Genomic DNA, 9,334 nt, shown 5'->3' with positions numbered 1-9,334 from the left:
ATGCCTGTAGTCGCAGCTACTCAGGAAGCTCAGGAGGCTGAGGCAGGAAGTTCGCTTAAGCTCAGGAGTTCCAGGATGCAGTGAGCTGTGATCGCGCCAAATGCATTCTAGCCTGGGCAGCAGAGCCAGACCCTGAATCTTAAAAAAAAAAAAAAAAAAAAAAAAGCAAGCTTATTAAAGGAGGCTTAGCAGGGAATAGCCGTCCCCACCCAGCACAGCTATCCGATGACGCCCCCGGCCATTGCTGTCGAGCCACAGGGAGCTGGCGCCGCACGGGACTGGCGCTCTTTGCAACGTCCCTCAAGCACTTAGGGAGAGGCGGCAGGGCCCAAGCGCCAGCGGCTAGAAAATCCTTCCTTCTGGCAGGACCCTCCCGTGGAACTCCGCAGCGAGCCCCGGCGGCGCGGCCTCCGCCGTCGGGCCCCACTCTTCCTACTGGGCCCACAGTTCCGGCTCCTGCTCTGACTCCTAGGAGCCTTACCTCGGGTCACAACGCGCCGCTTTCTCCCCTTGGAACTTCCGCCAGGCCAGCTTCCCTGGCCTTTTTAGTCTCCCCTGTTCCCTCCCACTTCGCCCTCTGGTTCTCTCCCCGCCCCTGGCCCGAGGTCACGCCCTCACCGAGTCCTAGGACACGCCCCGTGGGTCCTTGCCAAGCCCTACCTCTTCGTAGGACACGCCCTTCAAACCCTTGCCACGCCCCACCCTGGTCCGGGGCCGTTCCCCGCGTTTCTGCCTAGCCACACCCTCCAGCAGGCGCTGTCTGTCTGTAGTTTGGCTGAATGAAAAAAATTCGGGGCTAGATCCCCAAACGGAAAAAAACTGTTGCATTTTCTCCAGATCCCAGTTCTCCATAGAACAGCCTGGAACAAGGGAGCATTCCGTAGCTCTTTTAGTTTTCCCCAAGAATAAATCGGAGGTGGTGCGCTGGAAATTTGATGTCACAGTGGGTTCTGGATCCTCATGCTGCACACGGAGAACTTTGGTTTTGTGTTCCCACTTGTCACTGTTTCCTGCCCCGGGGCCGCGTTTCCTTCTCTTTAGAATTAGAGTGCTGTGCTAGAGCACTTGAACTGGCCCTGGTACTTGCTTGACTGAAATAAACTTAATGAGTATGTGTGAGTCTGTTGGCAAAACATGATGCTTGGAGCACCTGCCACAATAAAGAGTCATACCTTTAGGTATTGTAGGGGGCCAAGGGCAAACCTCTCCTTCGTCCTCTGAAGGTTTGCTGAAAATCAACTGACAAAAGGCAGTTTCACAGTAGAAAAGGCATACAAATATACTAGATCAGAAGTTTATGTGATCCGGGAACCTTCAGAATGAAAACCCAAAGACGCAGGGGAAACGGCCCATTTTTTTGCTTAGGTTCAGCAAAGCATGGACCGCCATGCGTTCAGCTGGTGCAAAAGTAGTTGCGGTTTTTAGTGGCAAAAACCGCAATTACTTCTGCAGCAACCTAATAGATACTACGATGGCATAAAAAGGGTCTGATCTAATGCTAATAGACTCAGTGAGCAAGCCCTGTCTGTTTAGATTCTTTTTGGCTTTTCTGTGCAGTGTTCCTTCCTTCTGGGTATAGAGCAGGAGGACCCTTTCTGGAATGGGGATCTTATGACCTACAGTCAAACAAACCAGGCCAGAGAATTTCTTTACGGCCAGTTTTGACACAGAAAGGCAGGGGACACACAGAGCCAAACTTTTAGGTTTTATGCTTGGCTTTGGTGATAGGGGGATTCTGGCTTCTGTGAATCACCTTGGGGAAGAGGGATTCCAGTTTCTAGAATGAGGGGCCAGAGGCAGGAGGACATGAGGTTAGAGAGAGCTGCTTCTAAGGCCTTCATTTTGGGGTATCATTTTCTGAACTCCAACAATATTACACTGTCATCAATTATTATTATTATTATTTTGGAATGGCTCTGTTGCCCAGGCTGGATTACAGTGGTGCAGTCATAGCTCACTGCAGCCTTGAACTCCTGGGCTCCAGAGATCCTCCTGCCTCAGCCTCCTGAGCAGCTGGGACTACAGGTGTGCACCACCACACTCAGCTAATATTTGTAATTTTTGTAGAGATGGAGGTCTCGCTATGATGCCCAGCCTGCTCTTAAACTCCTAAGCTCAAAGGATCCTCCCACCTCAGCCTCCCAAAGCGTTAGGATTACAGCCATGAGCCACAGCACAAGGCCTAGTCAATTAATTTTATCCTAAATTCTGAGAAAAAAGAGAATAGGTATGCAGATGGGAAGAAGCTACAGATGTCATTTCAAAGGAAAGTAGAGATTTAATAATAATATTAATAGATGATGTTTATCGGGGCCAACTCTACCAGGTTTTGTAATGGGTGTATGTTATTTTGTTTAAGATTTTGAGCAACCTGCATGTGGCAGGAGCTATTTCCCTCCAATTACAGACAAGAAAACAAACTTAGACAAGCACCTTGTTCAAGGATAGGACTAGGGACCCAGATTAGTTGATATCAGTCACTACACTATGGCTTCATAGTAGAGAATGGGGAATTTTTTTGGTTTGTTTGTTTGTTTGTTTTTGAGACAGAGTCTCGCTCTGTTGCCCAGGCTGGAGTGCAGTGGTGCAATCTCACCTCACTGCAGCCTCCACCTCCTGGTTTCAAGGGATTCTCCTGCCTCAGCCTCCTGAGTAGCTGGGATTACAGGCACGTGCCACCATGCTCAGCTAATTTTGTGGAATTTTAGTAGAGATGGGGGTTTCGCCATGTTGGCCAGGTTGGTCTCGAACTCCTGACCTCAAGTGATCCACCTGCCTTGATCTCCCAAAGTGCTGGGATTACAGGCGTGAGCCACCGCACCAGGAGAGAATGGGGTGCTTTGATAGGAGATTAATAGAAATAAATTAATTCATTTAAATCAGAAAAAAAGGAAGAGAAAAGGATATACAGGTCTTGTTCTCTGTTTTTTGTTTTTTTAAGGGTAAAAGTACAAGAAATTATTTAGAAAAGGGGTTGGTTGCTAAGGGACAGTCAGGGAGAAGATACTGAGGAAAAAATTGGTTCTTAAGGAGGGTGGCTGGGTAAATCCTAGAAACAGAAAAGGGATAAAAATAGGGCCCAAGAGTAGGAGAGACAAGAATAACTGTAGGGGTTAAGAACTGCAGAGGCATGAGTGCTGAGACAGTTGGATATTAGCAGCAATGACGGGCTCACACTGAGATTCTGTAATGAGGAGATGGATCCAGGGAGGCTTCTGGAGTGATTTCAGTGCTGGCTCCCACTTTGTGTGTGCTGCAAGCACGGAGCCATATAAATGTGTACCTGACAGTGGGTGTTAAGGAGAGGCTCGAAAGTCCATTATTTATAATGTTATGTATTTTAGTAGTCTATGGTGCTAGATGTTAAATGATACACAAGGACCTTGTTAAAAAATGACTTCAGGCCAGGTGCAGTGGCTCACGCCTGTAGTCCCACCACTTTGGGAGGCCAAGGTGGGCAGATCACTTGAGGCCAGGAACTGGAGACCAGCCTGGCCAACATGGTAAAACCCCATCTCTACTAAAAATACAAAAATTAGCCGGGTGTGGTGGTACATGCCCGTAGTCCCAGCCACTCAGGAGGCTGAGGCATGAGAATTGCTTGAACCTGGGAGGTGGAGATTGCAGTGAGCTGAGATCACGCCACTGCACTTCAGCCTAGTGACAGAGAGAGACCCTGCCTCAAAAAAAAAAAAAAAAAAAAATTGAAAAATAAACTTTAGTTTTTCGTTATGGAAGTTACTAAATTCTCCACTGCCCACATTAAATCCACCGAGCAAGATTTTTGATGGATTTCAAATGCAGGCTATTATTTCTGTGGCTTTAGTCCTTAAAAAGTGGTAAAGAGATTTTATTTCTCTTTTGAAAGAAGCAGCTACAAAGAAACTTCAAATTAATATGCAGGAGATTTACTTCAAGAACTTTCTCAAACTATTGTCTACAGGTGTGTTCAAAGAAAGGCAGAGGCCAGGTATTGTGGCTCACGTCTGTAATCCTAACAATCTGGGAGGCCAGGGTGAGCGGATGGATCCCTTGAGGCCAGGAGTTTGAGACCAGCCTGGTCAACATGGTGAAAACCTATCTCCCCTTAAAAACAAAAAAAAACAAAAAAAAAAACAAAAAAAAAACAGGCCGGGTGTGGTGGCTCATGCTTGTAATCCCAGTATTTTGGGAGGCCGAGGCAGGTGCATCACAAGGTCAGGAGTTCAAGATCAGCCTGGCCAAGATGGTGAAACCCTGTCTCTACTAAAAAAAAAAAAAAACAACAACAACAACAACAAAAAACACATAAAAAAAACTAGCTAGGCGTGGTGGTTGGTGCCTATAATCCCAGCTACTTGGGAGGCTGAGGCAGAGAATTGCTTAAACCTGGGAGGCGGAGTATGTATTGAGCCAAGATCACGCCACTGCACTCCAGCCTGGGCAACAGAGTGAAACTCCATCTGGAAAAAAAAAAAAAATTAGCTGAGCATCATGCCGTGCACCTGTAGTCTCAGCTACTCAGAAGGCTGAGGCAGGAAAATAGATTAAACCTGGGAGGTGGAGAGTGCAGTGAGCCGAGATGGTGCCACTGCACTCCAGCCTAGGAGGTAGAGCAAGACTCCATCTCAAAAAGCAAAAACAAAAACAAACACAAACAAACAAACAAAGAACAGTAGAGAAAATCATGTAAATCCAATGCACAAGAATGGAAAACTTTTTAGCATATAGCACCTGTGTACGTACTGTAATCCTATTTCACTAAGCACTATTGTTAGTTAAGCACTAAATGCTATTGAATCTTTTAGAAAGTAAAATAAACATTCTTCACTACTGGCCTCAAAATCTACTAGCCCTGGGATAGGCGGACAAGAATGGGTGAAAAGGGTTCTTGATGATGTTCTGCTGTCAAACATGATAATCTGGCATCAAGCTTGTGCTCAACTTTATTTTTCAGTCTTTCTTCCTAGAGAAGCTTAACTTGAAAATAATTTTTGAAACCGATAATATCAATGTGCTGTCATATGTCTGTGATGAAATAGCAAAGTTGAAAATCACATTATTAAGGAACCGAGTTTCCAAATCAATCTCTCAGTTAAAGGTTTAGTTCAAATGCACTCTCATTTCCACAGTACTTGCTTTTCATTTTCATAGTATCTTTGAATTTTGACAGTACCTGTACCCGGGAACACTAAATTGGCAAAAAGAATGAAATCAAAAGCAAACTTCCAAAGCCCCTGCTGTTTGGGTTAAACTTCTAGAAAACACCCAGGTTTTCATCACCCTAGTTAGTTGTTTTAAATATTTACACAAATGTAGTTTATAGAAACAATCTGGGGAGGGCAAAATAGAAAATAATCCAGATAATTATCACATAAACAGCAGGGAAAAAAAGCAGGACCTATGATGTCAATTCTATCAATGATGTTGCTGTTAGGTTTTAATTGCTACTTGGAAGCTGAAATTTACAGTGCTGCAGAGATTTTCTTGGTTTAATTTTGAGTCATGGTGTGATAAGCCATTCCTATCATTTATAGGACACCTATTAGATACTAATGTCACAAGAGAACTAGAACAGAACTTTGAAGACACAGATCTTTTTCTATCAAATTCCTATTCTTTGTACCCCCCAGAAAATACAGCTAAGTATTCAACGTATATTATTACTTCACTTAGAAGCAAAGGAAAAGTGAAATTTAAATCATTCTAGATCTTTTTTATCTTTTTTTTTTTTGGGATGGAGTCTCTCTCTGTCACCAGGCTGGAGGGCAGTATCGGCTCACTGCAACCTCCGCCTCCCAGGTTCAAGTGATTTTCCTGCCTCAGCCTCCTCAGTAGCTGGGACTACAGGCACGCACCACCATGCCCAGCTAATTATTGTATTTTTAGTAGAGACGGGGGTTTCACCATGTGGGCCAGGATGGTCTCGATCTCTTGACCTCATGATACGCCTGCCTCAGCCTCCCAAAGTGCTGTGATTATAGGCGTGAGCCACCGCGCCTAACCTCATTCTAGATCTTAAAGAACCAGATTGAGAACACATAACCCCGCAACTGAGTGAGCCTTTCATCCGGGACTATGTCTTCATCAGTACGTTTTTACAACCTTCTGTAGAAGCCAACTACAAGTTTGTCTTAAAAAATATTTTGACTTCATAGCTGCTGTGGATAACGGGCAGGCAATTCCTCAAAAAAAAATCCATCGTAATTGCCATGTGATCCAGCAATTCCACTTCTTGGTGGAATTCTACCAAAGAAGTAAACGCAGGAGCTCAAACAGTCTTTTATAGCATTATTCACAATAGCCAAAAGGTGGAAGCAACCCAAATGTCCAATAGATGAGCAGATTAAAAAAAAAAAAGTGGCATATACATGCAATAGAATATTATTTAACCTTAAAAAAGAATACAATCCTGGGCCAGGCGTGGTGGGTCACGCCTGTTATCCTAGCACTTTGGGAGGTTGAGGTGGGTGGATCACCTGAGGTCAGGAGTTCGAGACCAGCCTGGCCAAAATGGTGAAATCCCGTCTCTACCGAAAATACAAAAAATTAGCCAGGCGTGATGGCAGGCACCTGTAATCCCAGCTACCTGGGAGGCTGAGGCAGGAGAATCACTGGAACCCAGGAGGCAGAGATTGCAGTGAGCCGAAATCACACCATTGCACTCCAGCCTGGGCAACAAGACAGAAAATTCGTCTTTAAAAAAAAAAAAAGAAAGAAAGAATAAAATTCTGACAATGCTGGAGCTTAGATGAACCTGGAAGACATTTTGCTATGTGATATAAGCCAGACACAGAGCAGACATTGTATTATTTCACTTCTACGAGATACCTTGAGTAGTACACTTATAGAGACAGAAAGGAGAAAAGTGGTTACCAGGGGCTGAGGGAAGAAGAAAATGAGCTGTTATCTGTTTGGGATGATGAAAAAAGTTCTGGAGAGCAGCAGTGTGGGTACTTGTACAACAATGTGAATGTACCCATATTGAACTGTACTTCAAAATGGTTAAAACCAAAAATAATAATAATAAAAGTTTAAAATAGTAAATTTTATGTTGTGTATAGTTTGCCACAAAAAAAAATATTTGACTTTAGGTGGCTGCATAGATAACCAGCAATAACCTGAATTAGAACACCTATTACTCTCACTAATATTTATTAGTGTTAAAGAAAGGGTCAGAATTTTAAATTATATCACCATTACTTAAAAAAACTTGTTAATCAAATAACTTTGTTGATATATATATCTATATATAATATAGATATATATCTATCTATATATCTATATATAGATATCTATCTATATATCTATATATAGATATCTATCTATATATCGATATATAGATATCTATCTATATATCTATATTATAGATATCTATCTATAATCTATATATATAATATAGATATCTATAATATAGATATATATAATATATATAATATAGATATATAGACATATATAATATAGATATATATCTATATTATATATATAATATGTATATTATATATGTATATATAGACAGAGCCTCACTCTGTCACTCAGGCTGAAGTACAAGGCGCAATCTCAGCTCATGCAACCTCTGCCTCCCGGGGCCAAGCAATTCTCCTGCCTCAGCTTCATGTATAGCTAGGATTACAGGCATGTGCCACCATGCCCAGCTAATTTTTGTGTTTTTAGTAGAGACGGGGTTTCACCATGTTGGCCAGGCTGGTCTTGAACTCCTGACCTCAAGTGATCCACCCACCTCAGCCTCCGAAAGTGCTGGGATTACAGGCATAATCCCAGCCTATATATTTTTTAGCTTAGCAATTTCTTTTGGTATTTGTAACTGTGCCCAGCCTATGTATTTTTTTTAGCTTAGCAATTTCTCCTGGTATTTGTGACAGAGACTGAATGGTATTTGGTGACGGTGCTCACTGAACCCGTTTCCCACTCCTCCTGGACACATAGCTATACTACATTTCCCAGTCTCCCTGGCAGTTAGGTGTGTTCCTGCCACCACATTCCAGCCAATGGGATGTGGGAGAAATAGACATATTCCTTCCAGAACCAGCCCATCAACAACCATCCTTCCTCTCTTTGTTCGTCTGTGGGCTGGCTAAAGAGAATTCTCTAGGACCTGTGGAATGCAGCCGCAGGAGGGCAGGAGGCTATATTTGAAGAGCTGTGTGGAGCAGAACCCTCCTACTAACCCTAACATCTGATATAAATATAAATGACATAAATAAAAAAATGTAGGCCAGGCATGGCAGTGCACACCTGTAATCCCAGTTACTCAGGAGGCTGAGGCAAGAGAATCGCTTGAACCCAGGAGGCAGAGGCTGCAGTGAGCCAAGATCGCACTTGGCTGGATTGCACTCCAGCCTGGGCAACAGAGCAAGACTCTGTCTCAAAAAAAAAGAAAGAAAGAAAGAAAGAAAAATGTAGTTTTATTGTGGTAAGTCACTGAGATTTGGGGATTATTTGTTACAGCAGATAGCCTACCCTAATTAATATGGTATTTGTCCCAGTAAGAGAATTCGAAGAACCTATATGCAAATTGAAAACCACCTTTCTTTAGCAAGCTGTTAATTACTAATATTAAATAGGTCCCAGGATGACTTCCAAATCCTTGGGAGAATTATTTAAATACTAGAGGCATCTATTAGCACACAATAATGTGATTATTGGTCTCTAATAAATACAATGTTGAGAGCTGGATTAATTAAACAGAAGGAATTAAACCCTCAAAATGATGGCCAGGACGCTATTTATTAACTGGAAGCTCAACCATGTGTGTCTGTAAAGAATGCCAAATGGTGGTGTTCTCAGTGTTGAAAAACAATGTGGTCTGGAACCAAACATTGCAAGGATAACTTGAATTTATAAATCAAATTCCTTGACTTTTTTTCTTTAAGTAATATGAATAATTTTTTTTCATTTGAAGGTCTTCTAAAGAAATTTTTCTGCCGTGGAGTTAGTTAAAACTTCTAATCAGAAACTTTGTTGCTCATGCCTGTAATCCCAGTGCTTTGGGAGGCTAAGGCAGGAGGATCACTTGAGTCCAGGAGTTCAAGAGCAGCCTGGGCAACATAGGAAGAGCCTGTCTCCACAAAATGGAAAAACTAGACATTAGGCAGGCATGGTGGCACACACCTGTGATCCCAGCTACTTGGGAGGCTTAGGTGGGAGAATCTCTTGAACCTGAAAGGTCAAGGCTGCAGTGACCCATGATTGTGCCACTGCACCCCAGCCTGAGCAACAGAGGAGAGACCCTGTCTCTTAAAAAATAAAAAAAAGTCCTGTTTCTGATTGCACTATGTAAGGAACACAGTCCTTGGCAGCTTTAGTTACTAAAGAACTCCTCTGCATGTGTAGT

The sequence above is a fragment of the Pongo abelii genome, chromosome 8, assembly GCF_028885655.2.
Source record: "Pongo abelii isolate AG06213 chromosome 8, NHGRI_mPonAbe1-v2.0_pri, whole genome shotgun sequence".
Lineage (NCBI taxonomy): Eukaryota > Metazoa > Chordata > Mammalia > Primates > Hominidae > Pongo > Pongo abelii.
Note: the sequence above shows the minus strand (reverse complement) of the source record.